Here is a 16,400-nt window from a genome sequence, read left to right as displayed (position 1 = left end):
TCCTCTACTCTGAGTGTGTTGAGGTGATACAATACCTGCATACCTAACTCCTGCCCATGTCACAGGGAATATCATGAGGTTCGTATTGCGAGGTTTCTAGTGGCCAGTGGCTTGGAAGGTGCTGTGACAAGCCTGAATGTTTGTACAACTGTGTATATGGTAATATTTTAGCTGAAAGGCCAGATGTTTTCACAGTATTTTTATTTGCCATTTTATTCACATATGGCTTCTGCAAAGAAGGATCTTGAAGTTAACAGTAAACATAACTTGTTCTTGGAATTCACAGATGACCATTAAGATATAATAAGAAATATATATTTAGTTTCTATCACTGTTTTCTGGCACAGAGCTCCTAAAACCTTTGTTATGGTGAGTGACAGGGATGCTACGCGCATCTTTTCTTCTGAAATTTGGCCTTTCTCCCTGGTTCCTGACATAGAGCTCCTAGTGAATTTCCTGGGTGATAAGAGCATCTTCCGTTCTAATGAAGTATCTCTTGGTGGGCTTCTGGATGGAGGCTGGTTACCAGAAAGACTAAGCCATGATCAGAAGCTTGGAACTTTCAGTGCCAACCCCCATCTCTTTAAATAAATAAATAAATAATAATAATTTTCTGAGAGAAATTATATTATAAACAGTAAATATATTTCCAAGCTAGTCCACAAAACCTATTTTAATCTGTAACTAGAAAATTTAAATTGATAGTTTATTTCACAGTTTATGGTGCTATATCTATGAGAAAATATATTTCAAGTTCAAAGCTAAGATATTCAACATACACCTCTCAACTCATGGGGGCTCCTCGGCCCCTGTGAGGAAGGGAACACAGAGAAAGTAGGGGGCCATTTGTACAACTACAAGTAGCTGCAGAGATTCTCTAAAAGAAATCCCTTGAAAGGATAAATTGTTTTATTTTATTTTTTGTTTTCTAAGGCCAGGGCATGTTGTTTTCATAGAAATAAATGCTCCTAAATATAAATGAGTCTGTTCTGATTAAAAAAAAAATGAGTCTGTTCTGCTCATATAAATATTTTGTTGGAAGTTGAAATTATAATTTGTACAAGTACTTTTAGAAACACAGCTGAGATCGAGACCATCCTGGCCAACATGGTGAAACCCCGTCTCTACTAAAAATACAAAAATTAGCTGGGCATGGTGGTGCATGCCTGTAGTCCCAGCTACTCGGGAGGCTGAAGCAGGAGAGTCGCTTGAACCCGGGAGGCCGAGGTTGCAGTGAGCCAAGATCGCGCCACTGCACTCCAGCCTGGTGACACAGTAAGATTCCATCTCAAAAAAAAAGAAAAAAAAAAGAAAAAGAAAAAGAAACACTGTTAACCAGGGATATTACCTTTCTTAAAATATCTTACAGAATTCCAGTCATTCAAGGATTTAAGTAGCCCTTCTCCTCAATATATTTTAATTATTAAGATGATAGTCTCTGCAGTGTTTCAAATCTAAAGAAGTTAGAAACAGCCATTTTGTTCCCCAGTGAAAATTCATCACTACCAAATCTAACAGGGAGCCTGTGCCATCTTAGCCTCTCTGCTGCTGGCCTCAGCCCCTGGCCCATGCCCAGGAAATACCAGGCTAAAAATGATTATCCAGGTCAGGCCATCCCCAGGAGGTGGTGGACTGAGGCAGGGCAAATCACACTGTGCACCTCCCCACCCTACCCTCTACCCCTCACAGGCAGAAGAAATCAGGTTTAAATGAACATATAGTGTAGCCTAAAAAGAGAAAGAAAATCAGAAAATAAGTAACTTGAGTAGACTGCAGGAAAAGGGCAACCTCTCTGGCATTGCCTTGGTAGGGGTGAGGATGGATGGCATTGGATGAATGTACAGCATGTATGCATATAAGCCTTGGGTCTTTTTTTAGTACTGGCCAAAAAAATACCATTTCTCTATCGCCAACCCTGTCTCAGTGAGTCACTGGCCAGTTATCTCGTCAAATTAGTAAAGCCCTTTAAAGCTTGTGACAACTGCCTTGCTTCATTTGGGATGGCTCTGATCAAAATGGCAGCCAAAGAATTTTACTCTTGCACTTCACCCCCTCTCAGGCCTAGCTAGGCCAGCAAGAAGGTCATTACAGTCTCTATTCTTCTTGATTCTTCTCTTAAAAGATAGACACCCTGAATGCAGTATGTGAGGCCACAGCCATCCTTGAATCGAGGCTACATGTATGGAACAAATGAAAGAACAGAAAATGAAATTAACAGAAGCAAGAAGCAGTGAGATGGGAAGATTATGTACATGGGGGTCTAGGGAGGAAAGAGGAACAGGTCCTACATAGGGAGAACTCATATGAAAAAGCAATCTGGGAAGTGGATGAGGTACAGAAGTAAAATATCATTTCCAATACAATTACTTCTGATTAACAGCAATGCTTTTTGTTTTAAATTTTTCACAAACTACCTTTGTCTTGCCTTTAAAAATAAACAAACCAGATATCAGGCTGATATGAGTTCCCTGCCTTTTCTGTCTGTTTAAAGAGATAGGGACTATACAGGCAGAGCTACAAATCTATAACTTGGTAGACCAAGAATTAATTTCTACAAGGTCTCAGGGACAACAGGCTTCACCCTGTTCCACTGTACTTTAATAATAATTATTGTACTGAAGTCTCTGCTGGGTTAGTTTAGTGGCCAGCTCATAATTAGACAAAGATTTCCTTAAATTCCTGGAAACAAAAAGCCTCCCAGTTTTGGCCAAGGGACTCTGTGTACATGTTGGGGCATGTCTTCAACACTCAGCCACACAATGTCTTCTGCCTTTGTCTTCACTTTCTGCTTATGCCAAGCTCAAGATCAGCCAGAGTGAGAGCTTAGGACCTATTGAGGTCTTTCCGGAGCATGTGCACAGCCCTATGCATGCGTGTAATCTTGTAGATTCCCAGGAATATGCCCAAGCTTTCCAAAGCCCCAAGGAATCTCATTCCCCAGCTTTTTCTTCAAAGCTTTGTGGTTAGCTGGAAATGTTATCCATTGCTTCAGGCAGCTGAGAAGTTAATTGACTGCCTCTAATCATTTTCCAAAAGAAAGGCCCTGGGGAAAAGGCTTTCTGTAGCTCTGTGTCAGGCCAAATAAAGTCTTACAAGTGGGGGGTCTTCTGGGGGAACTCCAGACAGATCGAATAATGACAATTCTCTAGAAATGAGGCTGTAAAGGAGTCCCAACCCTATTCTGTCTCCTCTGGTGGCTGCCAGGCTGCTGGTTTTCCCTGTGAGTGAAGGCTATTGATTTTGAAGCCAGGGAGAAAGGGATGGGAATAGGGTGAATGAAAATACTAATGCCACAAAGCTCACTTGTAGGGGTGGGTTGCCCCTACACACCTGTGGGTGTTTCTCGTAAGGTGGAACGAGAGACTTGGGAAAGAAAAAGACACAGAGACAAAGTATAGAGAAAGAAATAAGGGGACCCGGGGAACCAGCGTTCAGCATATGGAGGATCCCGCCAGCCTCTGAGTTCCCTTAGTATTTATTGATCATTCGTGGGTGTTTCTCAAAGAGGGGGATGTGTCAGGGTCACAAGACAATTGTGGGGAGAGGGTCAGCAGACAAACACGTGAACAAAGGTCTTTGCATCATGGACAATGTAAAGGATTAAGTGCTGTGCTTTTAGATATGCATACACATAACATCTCAATGCTTTACAGAGCAGTATTGCTGCCCGCAGGTCCCACCTCCAGCCCTAAGGCGGTTTTTCCCTATCTCAGTAGATGGAGCATACAATCCGGTTTTATACCGAGACATTCCATTGCCCAGGGACAGGCAGGAGACAGATGCCTTCCTCTTGTCTCAACTGCAAAGAGGCATGCCTTCCTCTTATACTAATCCTCCTCAGCACAGACCCTTTACGGGTGTCGGGCTGGGGGACGGTCAGGTCTTTCCCTTCCCACGAGGCCATATTTCAGACTATCACATGGGGAGAAACCTTGGACAATACCTGGCTTTCCTAGGCAGAGGTCCCTGCGGCCTTCCGCAGTTTTTGTGTCCCTGGGTACTTGAGATTAGGGAGTGCTGATGACTCTTAAGGAGCATGCTGCCTTCAAGCATCTGTTTAACAAAGCACATCTTGCATCGCCCTTAATCCATTCAACTCTGAGTTGACACAGCACATGTTTCAGAGAGCACGGGGTTGGGGGTAAGGTCACAGAATCTCAAGGCAGAAGAATTTTCCTTAGTACATAACAAAATGGAGTCTCCTATGTCTACTTCTTTCTACACAGACACAGTAACAATCTGATCTCTCTTGTTTTCCCCACACTCACTGGTCTTATCAACATGCAGCCGTTTTTCTTGAGTAAATGTTCCCTGGATTGCTGCAAGCCTTTAGTTCATTTCTAGAGTTCTGAAAAATTTGATGCTATTTCTGCCAGTTTTTTCATTGCTATTATGGAGAGAATTTTCAGAGGTACTTACTCTGCCATTTTTGCCAATGTCTTACTTTAATAATATGGCTTCCGGCAATTGACTACATTTCTAAGGGTTATTTGGAAAATTGCAAGTAAATGAGAAAATCACTTTGAAAAACAAATTTTCTGACAGGGCTTAACAAAAACACTTATACCTCATGACATGAATTTCAGTCAATTCATCTTAGATTCTGTGGAGCTTGTGCTAAAGAAAGAAGCACCACAAACTCTCTAAAGTGAAATTAAAAGGCCATAGAATCTCAGGGCCAGGAGGGGTCTGAGATATAGGATAACCTCCTTATAGGTCTTTCAATTCTAACAGCATGCCAGGACACTGCTGGTGCTAAAACAGCCTTCTCAGCAATGCATACATCAAATCACATCTTAAAGAACTTGGGACAACATCCACAGGGGATAGGTATGGTAACAGCTGAATATTCATTCATATTTCATTCCATAAACTTTATAGAGTGTACCTATTATGTGTTAAGTATAGAGGGTAAAACATCAGTGAGATACAGTCTCCACCTTCCAAAAGCTTTTTAGTGGAGAGGCTAGGTCTGGAAACAACTAACAGAAGTGCAATAAGTGAAAGGAAAGTGATGTGGAAGACAGGGAAAGAAAAGGAAATAAATACAGTAATTAATTCCAACTGGGGGTGAATAGGCTTTCTACAACCTAGAAAAGGTGGCATCAGAGCTGAGCCTCAATGGAAATAAGATATAAGTGGTAAGGGGGACGGGAGGGAATTCCTGATTGAGGGAACACCGAAAGGGCTTGGCAAGCAACTGAGTGTAGGGTGGGGCAGGGGAGAGTGAGAGAGAGTCAAAAATAACTTGCAGTTTTCAAGTGTTGGTGATGAAACGGTGGCAGAAAACCATGGGGGTGGGTAGGGAGATAATAAGCTTGGTCTAGCCAGAATCTGTTGGACTCAGTGGATTTGTGGACAGGGGTTTAAAAAACAGTGAAGGGAAAGTCAACCTGCACAGGGCTTTTGAAAACAGGCATGGTAGATGGCAGGTTAATTAGCAGGGCCTGGGAAAGCAGGAAGACAGCCAGAAGACCAAGGCTCTGGCCCAGCCTGCAACATGCTTTCATCCCCTTCCTCCTGGGTTCACTTACTCCCCTGTTAGTCCCCAGCTTCTGCTCACCTGTGCACAGGCCTTGCCCCATCTTCATTTGTCTTCCACCCTGTGACCTGCTTTTCTGACAACCAAGAACTTAGAAAACAGAAGATTGGGCAAAAATTCTTAGCATTTCAAGTGGATTTTCACAATCAAAACAGCAAGTTTTCTTGAATTTACTCAGCAAGTCACATCCTAGCAATGCTAGGTTGTCAAATAATGCAAAAGACATGAATGATTTCTCTATAGACTGGTATAAACTTTGACTTCCTAAGACAACAGTGAAATTTTCAAACTTACATTACAGAATCTTAACCAAAGAGTTATCCTTCAGCTAGAGAGGACTTTATGGGATTCTATTTAACTGACTGGTGTTAGCGGTGGTGGAGCAGAGGAGGCTACACCTGATAAATTTCAGGGCAAGTCAGCAAAGTAACCAGTCTGGTTAGCAAGGGACAATTGTTAAGCTATAAGACTCTGGTTTTCAGCTAGAAAAATTAATCAGGCCATAGATAATTTGGCCCCAGAAAATATGACATTTCTTACAGATTTCAGTTAATTCATCCTACTGACATAATGGTAATCCCACTGACAAATGTAATGCAAAATTGGGCTATTTCTGTGTTTCCTTTAAAGTGAGGCTTTTAAAAATCTTATTCCCTTTTTAAGTGTATTTTTCTTGTTGTTTTCACTTAGGGATAAATTGCTGCCTGCTGTCTGCTGAGTGAAATGCATTTGGAAACGTCTATGGGGAAATGAGATTCCATACACAAACTGGTCAGGAATGTACTAACACATAGACCACTGCACCTCTGAATTGCTGCCTCTTTTTGCCTTTGCTAAGATAGCTCTGCTCTTTTTTGATAGATGCCATTTCCAGAAGGATAAAAAGACTAGCTTTGAAAGGAGAGTCTAAATGCCTCTGTGATAACAAGGTGCTGCTCAGAGGATGCCGCCTTTGTAAAGGCTATCGTTTTTGTTGATAAGGCATACAAAAAGGGTAGCACACTGGATGTACTGATGAAGAAAAATATTTGGTTGGCAATATAATTCAAGACTAGAGGCACCTTTTTCACAAACTGAGGTGAGAATCACCTTGATTCTTCAACAGGTTTTGTTGTTTAGAATCAACCTGCTGGTCAGTTGTTACTGGGAAATTGGAGGAAAGCATGATTGAATTCCCAAGGAGGACAGTTTCACATTAGTGCCACTGCCAAGCCATGCAATGGGTTAAAAGAAAGCTTCCATGGTACTGTATCTTTGATTTTGGACAATAACCAAACTAAAAAGCAACAATACTCAAATACTGAGCTCATGGCTCATTTAGGAATCAAGACACCATGAAAATATTTAATCAAAATGAATAGTGTGTCGACTTATTTTTCTTTAATATCCAGCATGGTGAGGAGAAGGAGGAAAAGGAAAGGGAAAAGGAGGAAATTCCTACATCCCTGTTAGAAATAGCTCTATTCTAGGAGCCCCAAAATTTGTGTTCTAGTCCTGCCCTGCCACTTAATATATGACCTTAGAAAATCTACTGCACTTCTCTGGACCTCAGATTCTCCATCTATAAAATGAGCAGTGTGTTTTCAAACAGCACATCCTAATTTATCAGTGGGTGGTGAAATCTATATAGGGGGTTGCAATCAGCATTTTTAAAAAATGAAATTGAATAGAATAGAAAAGATCAGTATACTGCAGATAAGAAGTATTGTTTCATGAAACTTGTTTGTGTGTATAAAAACCACGTTGCAATGTAAAATGTATTTCTCATTGTGTTGTTATGATAAAAAAAAAAAGTTAGAAAGCCACCGGTCCAGACCTACACTGTCCAATACAGTAGCCACTAGTCACATGCAGCTGTTTAATTAAAATTAAAGACAAAAATGCAGTTCCTCAGTCACACTAGCCACATTTCAAGCACTCAATAGCCATGTGTGGTTGGTGGTTACCGTATTGGATAGCACAGATACAGAACAGTTTCAGAATCTCAGAAAAATTTACTGGACGGTTTTATTATAAGGAGTTTTTTATGGTTCTGTAGTACGTGGAGGCAGGATGGGGTGTTAGGAGGAGTACCCCGAGCCCTAGGAAGAGAAGATGTGTTCACTTGTCTCTCTTAAGAGAGTCTGTATGTGAACTTCTAAATAAATGAACCAACAATTATTTATTAAGTTCCAAACTTGGTTCTATGAGGAATACAAAGGAAGCATCCTCATAAACATTCACTGGATGTTAAATGAACCAGTGAAGGCATCATAATATCATAATCGAATTAAAGATAGGAACCTTATGTAAAAGAGTTAATAATAAAGGGTAATGTACAGACAAGTGTTAATAATAACTAAGTGCTGTCAAAATGCACAAAAGGAGGAAATTGAGCACTGGAGTCATCAGGGAAGATTTTAAGGAGGGAGTAGAATTTGGACTGGTCTTTAAATTATTCCTTGAATTTGGGTGAGCAGAGACAAGAGGGGAGAATATTCCAGATGACAGCACCATACATTTACATGCATTGGAGAGTGGGGTAGGTTCTGGGGGATATTGAGAAATGAGATGAAAGAGGTGGCATGGGACTAGATTCTGGAAGGTATAAAGCCAGCCAGTGGAGTCCAACTCTTGGTAAAGCTATTGACAGTTTTCAGAGCACTTTCACATGATTCTGGTGACAGCCCCTTGAGAGGGACAGGGCAGGGACCATTACCTCCATTTTAGAGTTGAGGGAACTGAGTCTCAGAGAGGTGATATGACTTGCCCAAGATCAAATAGCTAGTGAGCAGTATAATCAAGATTCAAACCCAGTTAATATTACTCTTCATCCAGTATTCTTCCCACTATACATTGCTGTTATGAAAAAAAAAAAGCTGGATTCTAAGCACAGGAGATAAGGAGACCAATGAGAAAGTCGTTGCAACAATCCAGGCATAAAGTGTTGAAGGCCTGGCCTAAGGCGGCAAGAAACCAGATGCTCTGGTTATATAACACACTATAAAACAAACTGACAATGCAATACCCACTGTTTATAAGGGACAATAAGAGCAGACAGTCTGAGGTTAGAACATTATAGTTATGTTTAACTGAAAGTGATCTAAACTACTCCCAGAGGAATAAATATTAACAATATAATTCACATACTGTGTCTGGATTTTTCCAGACAGCTGAAAGCAATGTTTTGGACACGGTTCCTAAGCAAACAACACTTTATATGTCTATACATTATTATGAGGCACTTCTGTCTTGGTAGTGTTTCTTTCCCCTGTCAATTTCTATTTTCATTTTTCAGAACTAATTGGTCATATAATCTGTTACCTCATCTAGATTTCCAGTGAGAAAAGACAGTGCAAAAACGTAAAAGAGCTAAAGGCCTTAGGGTTTTTCCACACTACTTAGCAAAACTATAGGCTTAGCAATTAATTAGTTAATAATGATTTACTAAGACATGCCATTGCCAGACTAATGTTACAGGATCTCTCTGCTGTTGACAATAAAATGCTAAACATCTTCCATGGGCTTCCAAGACTGTTCCACCTGACAGGAATCAAATATAAACTCATCAACGTGGCACTTAAAGCCCTCTCTAATAAGGCCCACTTCGTAAATTTCCAGTTGTTTCCCATTACTCATTACTCCTTCATAATATCTACTCTTTTCAGTCAAAATAAAACACATGATACGGAGGAGATTCTATCTTTGCTCATTCATGTTCTACTTGCCCTTAAATCCCACCTCAAATGCTCCTTTCTTGATGAATCATTCTTCTTCAGTTTTCCCAACAAGGAGTACTTGCTCCTTCTTCTAAACATCCACAGTCCTTAATTTATACCTCCTTTATGACACTGAGCACTTTCTACTTTAGATTGTTGTTATTTGTGGACATGTTATCTCTCTGCTATTGAAATGAACTCCTTAAAGTCTCAGTCCATGTAATGTTCATCTCTCTATCCCCTACAGCTCTGGTCATAGTGCCTTGCAATAAGTCCTCTCCTAAGGTTTAACGTTTGTTGAATGGATGGGTACAGAAAAAAGAAAAGCCTAAAAGCTGGTTTATATGTCCATCCAAATGTCAATTTAACAATCCTTTACTGAGTACCTACCATGTAACCAGTACTGTGCTAGGCCTTAGCAGTAGCAACATATCTTAGTAATTCTGAGTCTAATGGGAAGAAAGAGAAGGAAGAGTTAATTTTGATGCAGTATGTGATGAGTATCTGTATAGGAGGCTAAGGAAGAATAGAAGAGGGTCATCTAAGTCAATCCGAGGCATAAAGGAGGCTGTGGAAAGAAAGCTGATGGCAGCACTCGACCTTAGAAAATGAGTGAGAGTTAAGCAAATTCATCAGGGAAAGGACATTCCAGACAGAGAAAGCTTGTACCAAATGCAGAAGGCTAAGAGACTGTGGAATTAGTGATGCTGTACGGGGACTGGCAAGGGTTGAGGCTGGAGAGGAAGGTGGAGCCAGGAGATGCTGGCCTTGGCAGCCTTGGTCAGAATTCTGGACTTAAGCCAGACTTCATGGGGCCCCTAAAGGGTTTCGGATACACCCAAAATCCAGTCTGGGTATCCTGCAATTTGCAGAATAGAAGTGGTGCACCAAGTAGTCACCTAGAAAGCAAATCCTAGCTCTTTGAACATTCATCATCAAATTAAATTCTGTTAAAAAAAACAAAGACCGGAAGTGATTCTCTTTGTTGAGGAGGATGGAGGTTCTCTGTCTCACAGCATGTGAAGTGTTACAACACCGGGGGAGAAGTACAGAGTCTTTTCCAGAAACAGTACTCTTTGGAGCACCTTCCCAGTTTTCTCCTCAGTTTACAACCACCTCACCCTCTTCCCATACCACAGGAATTTTCCCCATACCCTTTCAACATCGCACCTCATTAGTAAATGTTGCCAGCAGACATATGATGTTCAAAAATTCTTTACCTTAGAAGTAATGTAAAATTATACTGCCAGAGTTAAGTTTTGGGATTACATAAAATTACACACGTACCTTCACTTTCAAAACAAAAGATGTATTCCAAGTTAATCCTAAGGCACATTTCTGTAATGTGAACTTGATTTTCCAATGTTATTTTATGATCATTTGAGCCACATCGCCCAAGAAAAGACAATTTGACCCCATCCAAAAAAGATACAGCTTGCAATTAAAGGGCTCCTCATCCCTGATGTGCACTGTATGTAGCAGACACCAGGAAAATAAATACCTACTCACAAGTGTGAAAGACCCAGCCCACTGTGTGAAGCAAAAATAGTCTCTAATGTCTGACAGGGAATATGTCCTGCTAAACAAAATACGAACCCATTTTTAATCTCTAATAGTGGCTCTTCATAAAGTGGGTTTTCTTATAAGATGGTTAGCCATCAGTTCCTTCATTAAGACTTTTCTAAGTTAAAACTTTTTTTATCATACCTACCCTAGTGAGTCTACTCCTAGATTTATATCCAATAAAAATGAGTGCTTATGTCCACCAAGAGATATGATCAAAGATGTCCATAGCAATTTTTATTCATGATTTTAAAAACCTAGAAACAACCCAAATGTCCATCAACAGGGAAATGGATTAAAAAATTTGTGGTGTACCATACTTTGGAATGCTACATAGCAATGAAAAGGAACTGAATCTCACAGACATCATGTTAAACAAAAGAAGCCAGATGCAAAATAGTAGATACAGTATGACTCAATTTACATAAAGTTTGAAACCAGGCAAAGCGAATCTATGATGACAGTGGTCAGAACAGGTGTTACATTTGGGAGGTGGTATTACCTGGGAGGAGGCAAGACAGAACCTTCTGAGGGACCAGAAATGTCTATAACTTTCCAGTGTGGAGTTTACACATACATAAAATTTCACTGAACTATGCACTTAAAATTTGTGCATTTTACTGCCGGTAAGAATACCTTAATTAAAGAAAAAAGAAAATGGTAAGTCTCTATACTAGATTTATTTCTGGTATAGACTGTCAAAATTATACTAACCACAATCTCTTATTTATCAGAAGCAGAAACATAGTTCTGAATTTATCCCACCCCTCAGTACACACACACACACACACACACACATGCATACATGCACACATGCACACATACACATCAAATCTAAATGCAAGCAGTTAGGGGCCTCAGATATTATCTATAAGGCTAATTTATTAGATTTTTCCATTTATAGCACTGCAGAATGCTACCTATATTTACAGACTTGCTTTGACTACAAATTTATAAATTCATTAATTGTTCTTTTCTACTATAGCATTAGATGATCTTCATCACATAAATACATTAAGTCTGTTAAAAAAATTAATTGAGAGGTCATTAGGCTGAGATGGCTCCAGTGCCTTTGGTTCCTACTTGAGCCAACCAATACCCAAGTCACTGTAAATAGCAAAATGACACTTAATTTTAACCAATTAGAAACCAACAACTAACCTCTAACTAGAGACTTTACCAATTAAAAACCACCAACTAACCTCTAACTAGGGACTTTCCACTTTAACCAATCAAATAGTTTCTTTGTCTTATTTCTGCAAGAATCTTGTAAGTTTTCCCTTCACATCCCTGCTGTGGAGCCAAACCACTTGTGGTTTGGTGCTACCCAATTTATAAATCACTGTCTGCTCAAATAAACTCTTAAAAATTTTAATGTGCCTAAGTTTATTTTGTAACAAGTTTGTTCCCCAAATCTTATTGAAAGAGGGCATAGTAGACTAGAATGCCACAGAATACCAGAATGCTGGCCTATGAATTAGGAGAGCTGAGTTCTATTTCTGCTCTGCCTTTTACTGCAAAGTCACTTTGGGCCAGACTTTTAAGCTCTTTAGGATTTCTTTCCCTCAGCCATAAAATAGAGATACCTTCTCCACAGGGCCGTAGTGAGGATCAAATGAGAAAATGAATATGAAAATGCTTTGTAAACTTTCAAGAAATGTTAATATGCCCCAAACTAAGCGTTTAATAAGAGCTTGTGCCTCGGTGTAGCCAATAAAAAAAGTACTTTAATTTCAAAGCTTGTATTCAAGTTCCACATATCTAGCTTTCACCAAAGAGTCAGGATCAGCAAGTATACTCAAATTCTAATATCTCTGAGAAGTCAAAACAATGCCATTATAATAAATACTAAAAACAGACATGTAAAGAGAAGTACAATTAATAACATCCTTCCTGCTTTTCGCAATTACGACTTTTAGATGCATCTCTAGCCAAAGTTCTAGATTTAGTTCCCTAATCTAGAACTTTGAACTGCATCTGCAACACCCATGTGGTACACTGATATGGTTTGGCTGTGTCCCCACCTAAATCTCAACTTGAATTGTATCTCCCAGAATTCCCACATGTTGTGGTAGGGACCCAGAGGGAGGTAATAGAATCATGGGGGCCAGTCTTTCCCGTGCTATTCTCGTGATAGTGAATAAGTCTCATGAGAGCTGATGGGTTTATCAGGGGTTTCTGCTTTTGCTTCTTCCTCATTTTCTCTTGCCACCGCCATGTAAGACATGCCTTTTGCCTCCTGCCATGATTCTGAGACCTCCCCAGCCATGTGGAACTATAAGTCCAATTAAACCTGTTTTTCTTCGCAGTCTCGGGTATGTCTTTATCAGCAGCATGAAAACAGACTAATACACATGCATAGTGCCATAGTCCCCAACTCCCAATTCTGAATTTCACAATAACTGCCCCTGAAAACTGCTCTCCCCTTTCTACCCTCTGCCATCCATCATGAGCCCCATAACAAAATTTTAAAATACTCCTCACTCTGAACTCCTTGTCAGTGCCCCAAATACTCCTTGCCAGTGCCCCCCAATGGACAGTGTCTTTTCTTGTGTCACCTTCTGAAGCCTGTTTCTCTGATGAGAAATGATGTGCACCAGAGTTGCCTAAAATGCTTCCTGTCACCAACTATTCTTTCTAGTATCCCCAGCAAGAAACCTCCAATTGGAGAGCCCTGCAGTGTGCAAGGAGCTTGAAAGAAGGAAAAAGTAGGGTGACCTGGTTTCAAAGTCTGCAGTAGTTTTTGTTTCTGTAGATTTAGTTATTAGTCCCACAAATTAGCTCTCCAAACTAGAACATGATTGTAGATAAAGAAAAAAAAATGGACTAGAGAAGGTAAATACTGAACCTCTCAGGACCCTTGAAAAGCATTCCCTTCAGGCATCAAGTCCAATGAAGAAGCCTTGATCGACTACAAGCCTACTGAGCTAGGAGATGGGGAGTCAGTTTTACAAAAGTAGGTTGACAGAAGCAAGAAGGGCTAAAAGACAAGAAAAGAGATTAAAAAAATCATAAAAACCTAGTATGGTTTCACACACACACACATATACAGACTAAATGTTCGGGGACCATTTAGTACAGGGGAAGACACCAAAAAACATTTCAATAGGCCTCAGAATATCAGTGTATTATAGGATAATACAACAACTAACAGTCATAATAATGATCCTTACACAAAACAAATTTATCTTCTATATACTGTTTAAGAAGTCAGGGAAGGGCCGGGCGTGGTGGCTCACGCCTGTAATCCTAGCACTTTGGGAGGCGGAGGCGGGCGGATCACGAGGTCAGGAGATGAAGACCATCCTGGCTAACATGGTGAAACCCCGTCTCTACTAAAAAATACAAAAAAAAATTAGCCGGGCGTAGTGGCGGGCGCCTGTAATCCCAGCTACTGAGGAGGCTGAGGCAGGAGAATGGCGTGAACCCGGGAGGCGGAGCTTGCAGTGAGCCGAGATTGCGCCACTGCACGCCAGCCAGGGCGACAGAGCAAGACTCCGTCTCAAAAAAAAAAAAAAAAAAGTCAGGGAAGTAGATTGTGTTTTAGAAAATACTATTCAGGATGGTTAAAATGTTAAAAGCTCACAGTGCTTAAATTGATCAAATCATGAGCCATTTGGGAAAAACTGGTTATTAAAAATGTCCTTGTGGGGAGGTTAATGGGTACAAAAAAATTAGAATGAGTAAGATCTACTATTTGATAGCACAACAGGGTGACTATAGTTAATAATAATTCAATTATACATTTTAAAATAAATTATAATTGGATTGTTTGTAACACAGAGGATAAATGCTTGAGAGGATGGATACCCCATTCTCCATGATGTGATTATTATGCATTGTGTGCCTATATCAAAATATCTCATGTACCCCATAAATATATATCCCTAGTATGTGCCCACAAGACATTAAAAATTAAAAAATTATTAAAAAATGAATAGGGCCAGGTGTAGTGGCTCATGACTGTAATCCCAGCACTGTAGGAGGCCAAGGTGTGAGGACTGCTTGAGGCCAGGAGTTTGAGACCAGTCTGGGCAACAAAGCAAGACCATGTCTCTATTTTTTTTAAATAATTGCTTAAGAATGTTTAAAAAATAAAGAATTAATAAAATATACTCAGTGAAAATGCAACTCTAAAAGAAATAAAAATTTTTAGAAGCCCTTTTCCCAGAAAGAGTCAAGTAACCAAGGTTTTACTCTACTTGGTGAGACACGATGAGTGTTAGCTTGCACAGTAGAGGCAAGTGTTATAGGAGGCCAGAAAAGGGAGATGAACATGGGAAGCATAGTCAGAGAAGGCTTCATGGAGGAAGCAGGGCCCAGAATTGGGTTTAATTTGAGTTTCTTCATCCAAAGCCTGGTGCTGCCTTTCTTGATTGCAACCCTTATGCAGTACTGCCAGGGCCTCAGGTTAAGAGTCACTGAAGGTGACTAGTCTTCAGGAAAATTTCATAATAATGAATAAAGAAAAAGATGGGAAGCAGACTCTGGTCCCATTCTATTGCAGTGTAAAGGAGCCAGCCAAGGCTTAATGTCTAAATAAGCAGAGCCTCTGGCATGGGCAGCAATTTTGCCAAGCAGCAAATAATTTGTAGGACCAATGAAAAGTACCCCAATCATAGTTCTGTAACCTGAAATTATTGGAAAAGCAAGATTTAGCAAAGAATCTTTACTTTATAGTTGACTTTAATTTAATATATAGAAGGATAGCAATGAGAGCCAGGCATGATGGCTCACACCTGTAATCCCAACACTTTGGGAAGCTGAGGTGGGAGTGCTTGAGCCCAGGAGTTTGAGACCAGTTTGGGCAACATAGGGAGACCCTGTCTCTACAAAATATTTAAAAATTAGCTGGGTGTGGTAGCACGTGCCTGTGATCCAAGCTACTCAGGAGGCTGGAATGAGAGGATCACTTGAGCCTGGAAGGGTAAGGCTGCAGTGAGCCGTGATGGCGCCACTGAACTCCAGCCTGGGTGACAGAGCAAGATCCTGTCTCAAAAAACCCAAGTATACCAATGAGAAACTACAAAATATTCCTGAAAGAAATTAAAGAAGACAAAAATAAACAAAGAGACAGAAGGATTGGAAGACTTAATATTGTTATGATGTCCATACTACTTGAAGCAATACGCACATTCAACACAATCCCTATCAAAATCCTAACACTTTTGCAGAAATAGAAAAAATGCATTCTAAATAATCCAGAAACAGTTAAATCCAGAAAGTTAAATACCACATGTTCTCATTTATATGTGAAAGTTGAAAAAAGTTAATTTCATAGAAGTAAAAAGTAGAACAGAGAATACTAGAGGCTAACGAGTGTAGTGGTAAGGGAAAGGGAGAGCTGTGTTAAAGGATACAAAATTACAGCTAAATAGGAGAAATAAGTTCTAGTGTTCTATACCATTGTAGGATGACTATAGTTAACAATAACATAGTTTCAAATAGCTAGAAGGAGGATATTGAATGTTCCCAACAGAAAAAAAATGATAAATATTTCAGATGATGGATATGCTAATTACCCTGATCTGATCACTATACATTTTTTTTTTTTCTTGAGACAGGTTCTCATTGTGTTACCCAGGCTGGAGTACGGT

The 16,400-nt window shown here is 40.0% G+C and overlaps 1 protein-coding gene across 4 annotated transcripts in view; it reads right to left on the bottom strand.

The window, feature by feature from the left end:
• The window catches only part of ATG4A (autophagy related 4A cysteine peptidase), a 63,813-nt gene that overhangs the window by 28,744 nt on the left and 18,669 nt on the right, over window positions 1–16,400 (bottom strand). The gene's annotated exons all lie outside the window — the stretch shown is intronic.

Source organism: Pan paniscus, chromosome X, assembly GCF_029289425.2.
Source record: "Pan paniscus chromosome X, NHGRI_mPanPan1-v2.0_pri, whole genome shotgun sequence".
In the NCBI taxonomy this organism is placed as follows: Eukaryota; Metazoa; Chordata; class Mammalia; order Primates; family Hominidae; genus Pan; species Pan paniscus.
The sequence above is the reverse complement of the archived record's forward strand: the minus strand, read 5'-3'. Positions and strand labels throughout refer to the sequence as shown.